Source organism: Triticum aestivum, chromosome 2A (assembly GCF_018294505.1).
Source record: "Triticum aestivum cultivar Chinese Spring chromosome 2A, IWGSC CS RefSeq v2.1, whole genome shotgun sequence".
NCBI lineage: Eukaryota > Viridiplantae > Streptophyta > Magnoliopsida > Poales > Poaceae > Triticum > Triticum aestivum.
In genome coordinates, this window is record NC_057797.1 from 657,502,185 (window position 1) to 657,509,989 (window position 7,805).

General features: G+C 37.4%; 1 non-coding gene across 1 annotated transcript; it reads left to right on the forward strand.

Moving 5' to 3' along the window:
- The first annotated feature begins 6,867 nt into the window (after positions 1-6,867).
- Positions 6,868-6,940, forward strand: TRNAV-UAC (transfer RNA valine (anticodon UAC)). Its single transcript has one exon. It is a non-coding gene; the product is annotated as a tRNA-Val (tRNA).
- Positions 6,941-7,805: the final 865 nt, after the last annotated feature.

Below are 7,805 nucleotides of genomic sequence, written 5' to 3' on the forward strand. Positions count from 1 at the left end.
TTTTTTCATTCGTTCACCACCCAAAAGTTTTTTCCCTATCCGAGGTGGTATTAAATATTTGTGCATCCATTGGGTAGAAAAAAAGCAACTTTTGTACATGGGCCGTGCACGTTGTGGCCCATCAAAGCCAACCCACTTATTTCCCTGCGCACACAACTAAAAAACCCCTATTTACCGCATGTGGCAACAAATAGTCTGACCTTCTCACAGGGCGCAAGGTTGTGCCAGCCCGTTTGCTTTTTTTTCTGTGATTTATTTAAATTTCATTTTTTGTTCCTTTCTCTATTTATTTTTTCTTTTTACCTATAAACTTTAGAGTTTTTGCTTTTATTCTTAAATACAAAATTAAAAAAATCACAATTTTGATTTGTTTTTTCTATATTTAGAAAACAATTCCGAATTCCAAAATATGTTTCCTGTTTTAAAAAATGTTCGACACTTGAAATTTTTCTTCTCATTCCAAATTTGTTCAAAATTACAAAAAAATTCAAAAATCTTTTTGTTTTCCAAAAAAGACAAGATATTCAAAATAAAATTGCATTTTAGAAAATGTTCCATTTTTTCTATAAAAATATCTACTAATAAAGCAAGGTACGTTTCTTCGAATTTTTCATCTATTCACCATTAAAAAGTTTTTTTTCATATCCAAGGTGGTACTGAATTTTTGTCTGTCCGTCTGCTAGAAAAAAAAGCAATTTTCATACATGGGCCGTGCACTTTGTGGCCGGTCAAAGCCAGACCACTTATTTCCCTGCGCACACAGCTAGGAAAACCCTATTTACCGCGTGCAGCCATAAATTTTTCTTCTCATTCCAAATTTGTTCAAAATTACAAAAAAATTCAAAAATCTTTTTGTTTTCCAAAAAAGGCAGGATATTCAAAATAAAATTTCATTTTATAAAATGTTCCATTTTTTCTAAAAAAATGTGTTCTCGAAAAAAATTGGGATTTTAAAATTAAAATTGAATTTTAAAATATGTTCCAGATTCTATAAATATTCCTGTTTAGTGAAATGTTCACAAATTCAAAGTAATTATCGTTGTTAAAATAAAGACATTTTCACAAATTATTATAAATGTCCAAAATATGTTCCTGTTTTAAAAAATTGTTCCCAAATTCAAAAAAAGTTAGTGCTTTTTCAAAGGTTCATGTTTTTAATAAATGTTTGTGAATTTTAAAGATATCACCCTATTTCAAATGTTGTTCATCTTTTTCCAAAATGAACAAAAATTTTGAAAAACTTCTAGGGATTTCATAAATTGTTCATTTTAAAAATATATTTAGCAATTCATAAATTTCAATTTATTTTTTGGAAAATTTCGATTTTTTTTTCAAAAAAAGGTTTTGAGTATGGTGATGCGGTATGTTCTTAAACGTTCCCGCTGGTCATTGTTAAGCAGGACTCATCTATTTGAGTGGCCAGCACCGAGTGGTCGAGTTTTTATGTCGTGAGTTCAATCCTTCAACTTGTCGTTTTTTGTATTTATACTCGTGCCTTACAAACAGAGGTCCTTTTGGTGCCTGCCAGTGGACTGGCCCAGACGCGAACTATTGTGCATCTCATGCGCTATTTGACGATAAAAGATTATGCTTTTTGGCTATAATTGAAAGAATTGTGGGCTCAAGCCAATGAAAGAGAATATGCTAAACTGGCTCTAATGAAAAGAACTGTAGTCACGTGACCGCTAAAATAATCAAACAGGATGAACCCTGATAAAGAAATGACTGTCTGGTTATGCGTGGATTATGCTAATAAAACTTGATTTATTCACTGCAATAAGTAATCCACCCGGTTGCATCATAGTAGGAGAGAGTGGCGAAGCAACCGTACCCTAAAGGTCGCCGCGCAACCACCAAATGAGGAGGGAGCCATAACCCCAACACGAGGGCGAACCCAAAGGAAAAAAGGCACGAGTTGGTTGGTCGTTGCCATGCCGACTAACCCCACCACTATTAAGATCTCGCAGGCCAAACATGATCCGAGAGAAGACCACAACTCCTTGCTTTGTCGCCCCACTGTTGTGCCTACCGTTTCTGGTATCTCTCCAAGTTGCTTCTCAAAAAAACTGAATCTTTTAATATGATCAACTATTGCACTCGAATAAAAAGTTTCACCAAGGAATAACTCGCGTTGACTTCAGGGCAAAAATAACAAATTTTTAAGGACAAATAGCGTGAACCATAGCTTGTATATATTGTTCAATTTGTTTTTTCCAGTCAGAATACCATGAAAGTCATTCCTTGACGAAACTTTTTACAGGAGTACAATACTTGATCATATTTGTCTCCCAAAAAATCTGATTTTTTGACTTCTTTTGCAATTTCTAAATTATTTTGTCCATATAGAGTGTGCTGGCACCCGAGAGCAATACACTCCCTACAGTCATCATGTTCCATGTCTAACTCAGCTAGTCCTTATCTACTTTACTTTTTTTATCAAAGGGATTGCCCCCGGCTTCATTAACAGAACTTATGAGAGTTTGTTACACCGCCCAATGAGCAAGCCAACATTAGAGGAAGAGGATACACACCCTAGAACATGAATGCATTTACAAATTCTTTGAATTAATAAAACTAGAATGAAAACACCATAACACAACCTCCTCAATATTTGAGTGTGCTTTTTAAGCAACAAGCTCCATAGTGATTCTGTTAGCACAACGTTATCGACCGGCAATTCCTCAACATACTAGTGTACAGCCACACTTCCAATCTCGCCTTCTCTAGTAGCTCAATCCCTAGTCGTAATGTCATTCACATCTTTGGTTTACGCCAATAGTCATGCCAATAACAATACAATCTTTTTAAACTGAGGCAAAAGATCCGCCTCATCTATAAATTAGAAGAGTTGGGGCTGAATGCATCATTCTGATGCAAAAGCCCAGGGTAATCCTCCTTTTCTAAAAAAATAATTAGAAGAGTTGATTCAATAGAAAATCGGGCAAAAAATGTCACAACCCGCTGAGCAACGCATATACCATTGCAAAGAAAACCTCATTGTGGTTGCACATAGGCATCGTCGTCGTCACTTTTCCTCGAGCACATGTCATCATCGCCCCTTCTCCACGAGCAAGTGATCCGACTTCATTGCAAACAACCATGACCTAGCCCACACCAAAGAGGTCGTGTGAAACCACTTGAAGACCCATGCCCGTCATCCAACCACCATGTCGAGGACAACATATCCCTGATTTTGACGGAGAACTCTTGAAGGAGAACTATGTAAGGTTGGCTCCACAGAAGATCGTCGAACAAAGCACACGCCATGGCTCATCGTTGCCACCTGGACCTCGATGTCGCGGTTCCAACTTCACGACGACAAATAACCCGAGGTAAATCTACAAACAAGCCGGAGAAGAGCCGACTAAATAATTCCACTTGGATCTTACGATAGTCTATTTTCTTAGTCTACCATGGGATTTGAAAAGCAATCTCTAAACAGGTTTTAGTAGCAACATTCCTCACTAAGTGAAACCTGGCAACCAAATCCCTGGCATATGGAAATTGAAACACTCCCCGAACAAAACAGGCTTAAGGGTAACCAAACAGGAGGTGATCAACGATTTCATGTCATGAAAAAGCACATGTATTGTTAGTCAGCAATCCAACATATCTTCTTTAGGTTTCTTTAGTTAGAACTCTCCCCAATATCAACAACCAGAAGAAAAATTTGATCTTCAGGATCACTTTGAATTTCCACCACTATTTAAAACCTTGCAGGTTGTTTAGTTCGGACGGAATTGTACATGGCCTTATCAATAAATCCATTACACCCACAAGCCAAATCAAAGATTGAAAGTATATTGTTCTATTCAATGGAAAAATCAACCCCACAATGACAATGCGACTACAAGAATGATCATCTAGACTGAATAACTTTACAGACATCCATGTTCTTGTCAGAGTCAATTTATATAACCATGCAAGTTCAACCATTAAACTTCGTTGTCCACGCCATTGGTCCTTCCTCAATAGTTTTAGGTCATGATCCAACATTTATTTTTAGAGATGATAAAACATGTGTTTGATTTTCATTAAACTAGATTATCACTAGGAGGATATTTTTCCTTTGGAACTTGTTGGCATATCTCATCCTTATTTGCCACTCTCCAAAATCATTAAACAATTATTCGTTAGGTCAAGGTACCCAAGATCTTATGGGTACATGCAGTGGGCCATTTCATAAGATGTCATTTCCTCCCCCTAGTCCTCGAGGTTAAATATATAAAAGTCTAGGCTATTTCTCACACCGCGCAACCTATAGAAGAACATGATATAAAAGGGGTTGTGCCAGGGAAGGATTCGGGTAAAACATACCTCCCCGATGGAAAATATTTTGCCCGGCTAACACACTTTCCTTTTCTCCATATTTTTCTTCTACAACTTTCAATTCTAATTCAGGATTTTGCTATGTCAATAGGGATTTCAAGGTTTCCAAAGGTAAAACACCAGAATGGAAAGAAAAACTCTAGATACATGTATACACCATTAATGCATTCACCAAACCAAGATACTCCACTTTACAAGAATTTATATTTAGACTTGCCATTTGTTCAAAAAGACATATAATGTATTTCAAGTTTCTATACCCTCCCAATTTTCCAAGAAAAAATAGTGTCATGTGCATATTATGTTAACGCCACCACCATTCTCCTCCAAATGAAAGCCTAGGCCAGTCATAATCATGACACCGAGGGCATCAACAACTTGAAGTGGAGATCTCTATCTCCATGTTGACCCCCATATGAGTATTGAAATATGCACCTAATAGTACATTCAATTTTGGTTAATTTTCCCACATGTGATAATACTGCCTAATCATTCCAAGTATGTGAAAACCCCTTTTCAAGCATGATGTTATAAAGTAAATCGCAAATAACATTGTGATAGGCCTTTACAAAGTCAAACTTGAAAAGAAACCAAACATTTTCTTTGTATCTATCTCATGAAGCACTTCATGAGAATAAACACTCCTCCCCTAATGTATCCACTCCCTCATTTTCAGTTTATTAGGCTCATCTCAGGCCCCTCTCAATGCTCCACCTTGTACAGGTGCTAAGGCTAACATGTAGGCAAAAAAAAATGATGTGGCAAGGTAATTAAGAGGAGAGAGATGGGTGCGGTGACCCAGGAAGGGAAAACACTTAAATGAAAGACGCTCACCAATGCATGGATAAATTTAATTGGTAAATCATTAAATGATGGATGCTTAGCTACAACAAGTTAAGCACCTTTGCATTGGGGACTTTAGTTGCTTAGCTCTTCAATGTGCTTAGCACCTCATCTTAGCACTGGTGCATTGGAGTTCTTACAACTCACTTCAAACAAGGAACACCTACTTAAGTGCTAGACAGCATTTTAATGCTACATGCATGGCCCCTTCCCTCCTTCATGCATTGGTTGATTCTACATTGAGAACCAAAATGTGACATAATTTAATGTGGGCATAGCTATATTTGCATATTCATAAGACAACAAGCCTTACATATATGTAATTTATGATTTTTGAGATAGGCCCTTTAAACCAAAAGGGAGAGAGTATTCTTCATGAAGGCAATATGAGTATTATCTATAATCTCATATCTGACCTCGCATAGTTTATTGGTCGTATACTCAGTCATCATTTTAAATTATCATTCATAAGAGAGACAGGGCTAAACTTTTGTATAAGTTCATAATCCTCTCTTGTCGAGACGAGAGTGATTATAGAAAATTTTATACTACCAGTATCAGATAATCCTTCATGAAACTCATCAACCTGTCTATATCTGTATAAAATTTTGTATGTGACACATATGTGATCACCTTTATTGCTTACTATCTCCCATCAATCATTTGTGAAACTCATCAAACTTGCGAAAACGGAGATGACTAGGAGGCGAACGACACTTCCCCTCGGCCTGCCGGTGTCGCTGCGGGTTCCTTTGCTCCCCGCGGCTGCTATGGAGGGCTGATAGTGGGGGATCCCTCGATCTATGTGTCTAGTCTGTGTCCCATAGACTCTTCAAATTCTTCGTCGCTGATGAAGCTGGGGCAGCGACGGTCATGTGATAATGATTCCTCGAATTTTGCTATTTTCGTGCCCTTGCTTGAAGTGGGCCCGACAGGTCAGAGGATGGTTTTGGTCATTAGGAACTCAATCTGGGTGATTAGCGTTCTCCATGATGGCCACATCGTCCTACTGAGGGATGGCGTTGTGGCGCGTTTTTGTTCTCATGTTCCATTTTCGTCCCATGAATTTTTACTAGATATGGCTCCGTCGGAGAACTTATGAGGTTTGTGTCCTCCCCAACCCCACTCCCCCCCGTGCGCGCTTGTGTAGTCGGATTTGGGGTTATGTTCTGGCGCTCCTCGGTGACAGAGTGTCTCAAATGACGATCAAGCCAAGTTGTGGTCGCCAATGTCTTTTGAGCGAATTCTTTATATACTCGCGTTGTTGCTTTTATCTGAGTGATCCAGATGAAAATCCCTCTTGCCTACCCCTATCTCATTGAGAGGAAACAAAAGCTACATGAACGACCTTTCGGGTGGTGGTTCTAAAAGTTGTTGAGTTTCAACAATGTTGCTCCCGTAAGACAGGGCCTAGATACGGCAATGAGCTCTATTCACGACGCGTCACCGGTAAATGCAGAATGAAGATGCTGCTATCTACTTCATGAAGTTGATTGTAATTTCATATTGCTGTAATGAAATTATTGTAATTTCATATTTTGGCCTTGGGCTTTTTTGGAAAGGAAAAAAAATCCCCAGAGATGACTATGTCTTCCCAGGGAAACGATTATCTTGCTGGTATGTCCCATGCGATGGGCCATGTAGAGTCGCATGCCGTGTAAATATGTAAATTTTACTTAGATAGACGTCAACAAAGCTGTTGTTGTGTAGTGGTTATCACGTCAGTCTTACACACTGAAGGTCTCCAGTTCGATCCTGGGCAGCAGTTAGTTTTTTGTAAGCCTTCTTTGTTTGTTATTTTAAGTTTTTATGTGGATCACTGGAACACCGGCCCGTGAACACCTTTGGGCGAGTCTATGTCGGCTCGGTAGCATCAGTTGAAAACCCTTGGGCCGGGCTAGTTGTGCTCCGTCATGCACATAATTTTTTTTACTTTACCCCTAAAAGATACTTTTTTCTGTTGATTCTAAAAAATATTTTTTATTTACCTCTACAAATATGATTTTTCTTTTGATTCTCAAAACAAATCGTTTTTTCTTTTCCCCTTCTGTTTATATTTTACCAAACACTAAATGCATATATTACAAGAAAATAAATTAGTTAATATATGAAATTAAAAAATTGCACAGGTTTTAAAAAAATTACGTGACAGTATGAAAAAAATGTTATATGAAGTAAAACAAATGTTTGTGTAATTTAGAAAAGTTATGTTAAATTTAAAAAATTCTCACACATCTCAGAAATAACTTTGTTACATTGGAAAAACAATACCATTTAAAATAAATATGCGGATCACTGGAACACCTTCTTTGTTTGTTATTTTAAGTTTTTATGTGGATCACTGGAACACCGGCCCGTGAACACCTTTGGGCGAGTCTATGTCGGCTCGGTAGCATCAGTTGAAAACCCTTGGGCCGGGCTAGTTGTGCTCCGTCATGCACATAATTTTTTTTACTTTACCCCTAAAAGATACTTTTTTCTATTGATTCTAAAAAATATTTTTTATTTACCTCTACAAATATGATTTTTCTTTTGATTCTCAAAACAAATCGTTTTTTCTTTTCCCCTTCTGTTTATATTTTACCAAACACTAAATGCATATATTACAAGAAAATAAATTAGTTAATATATGA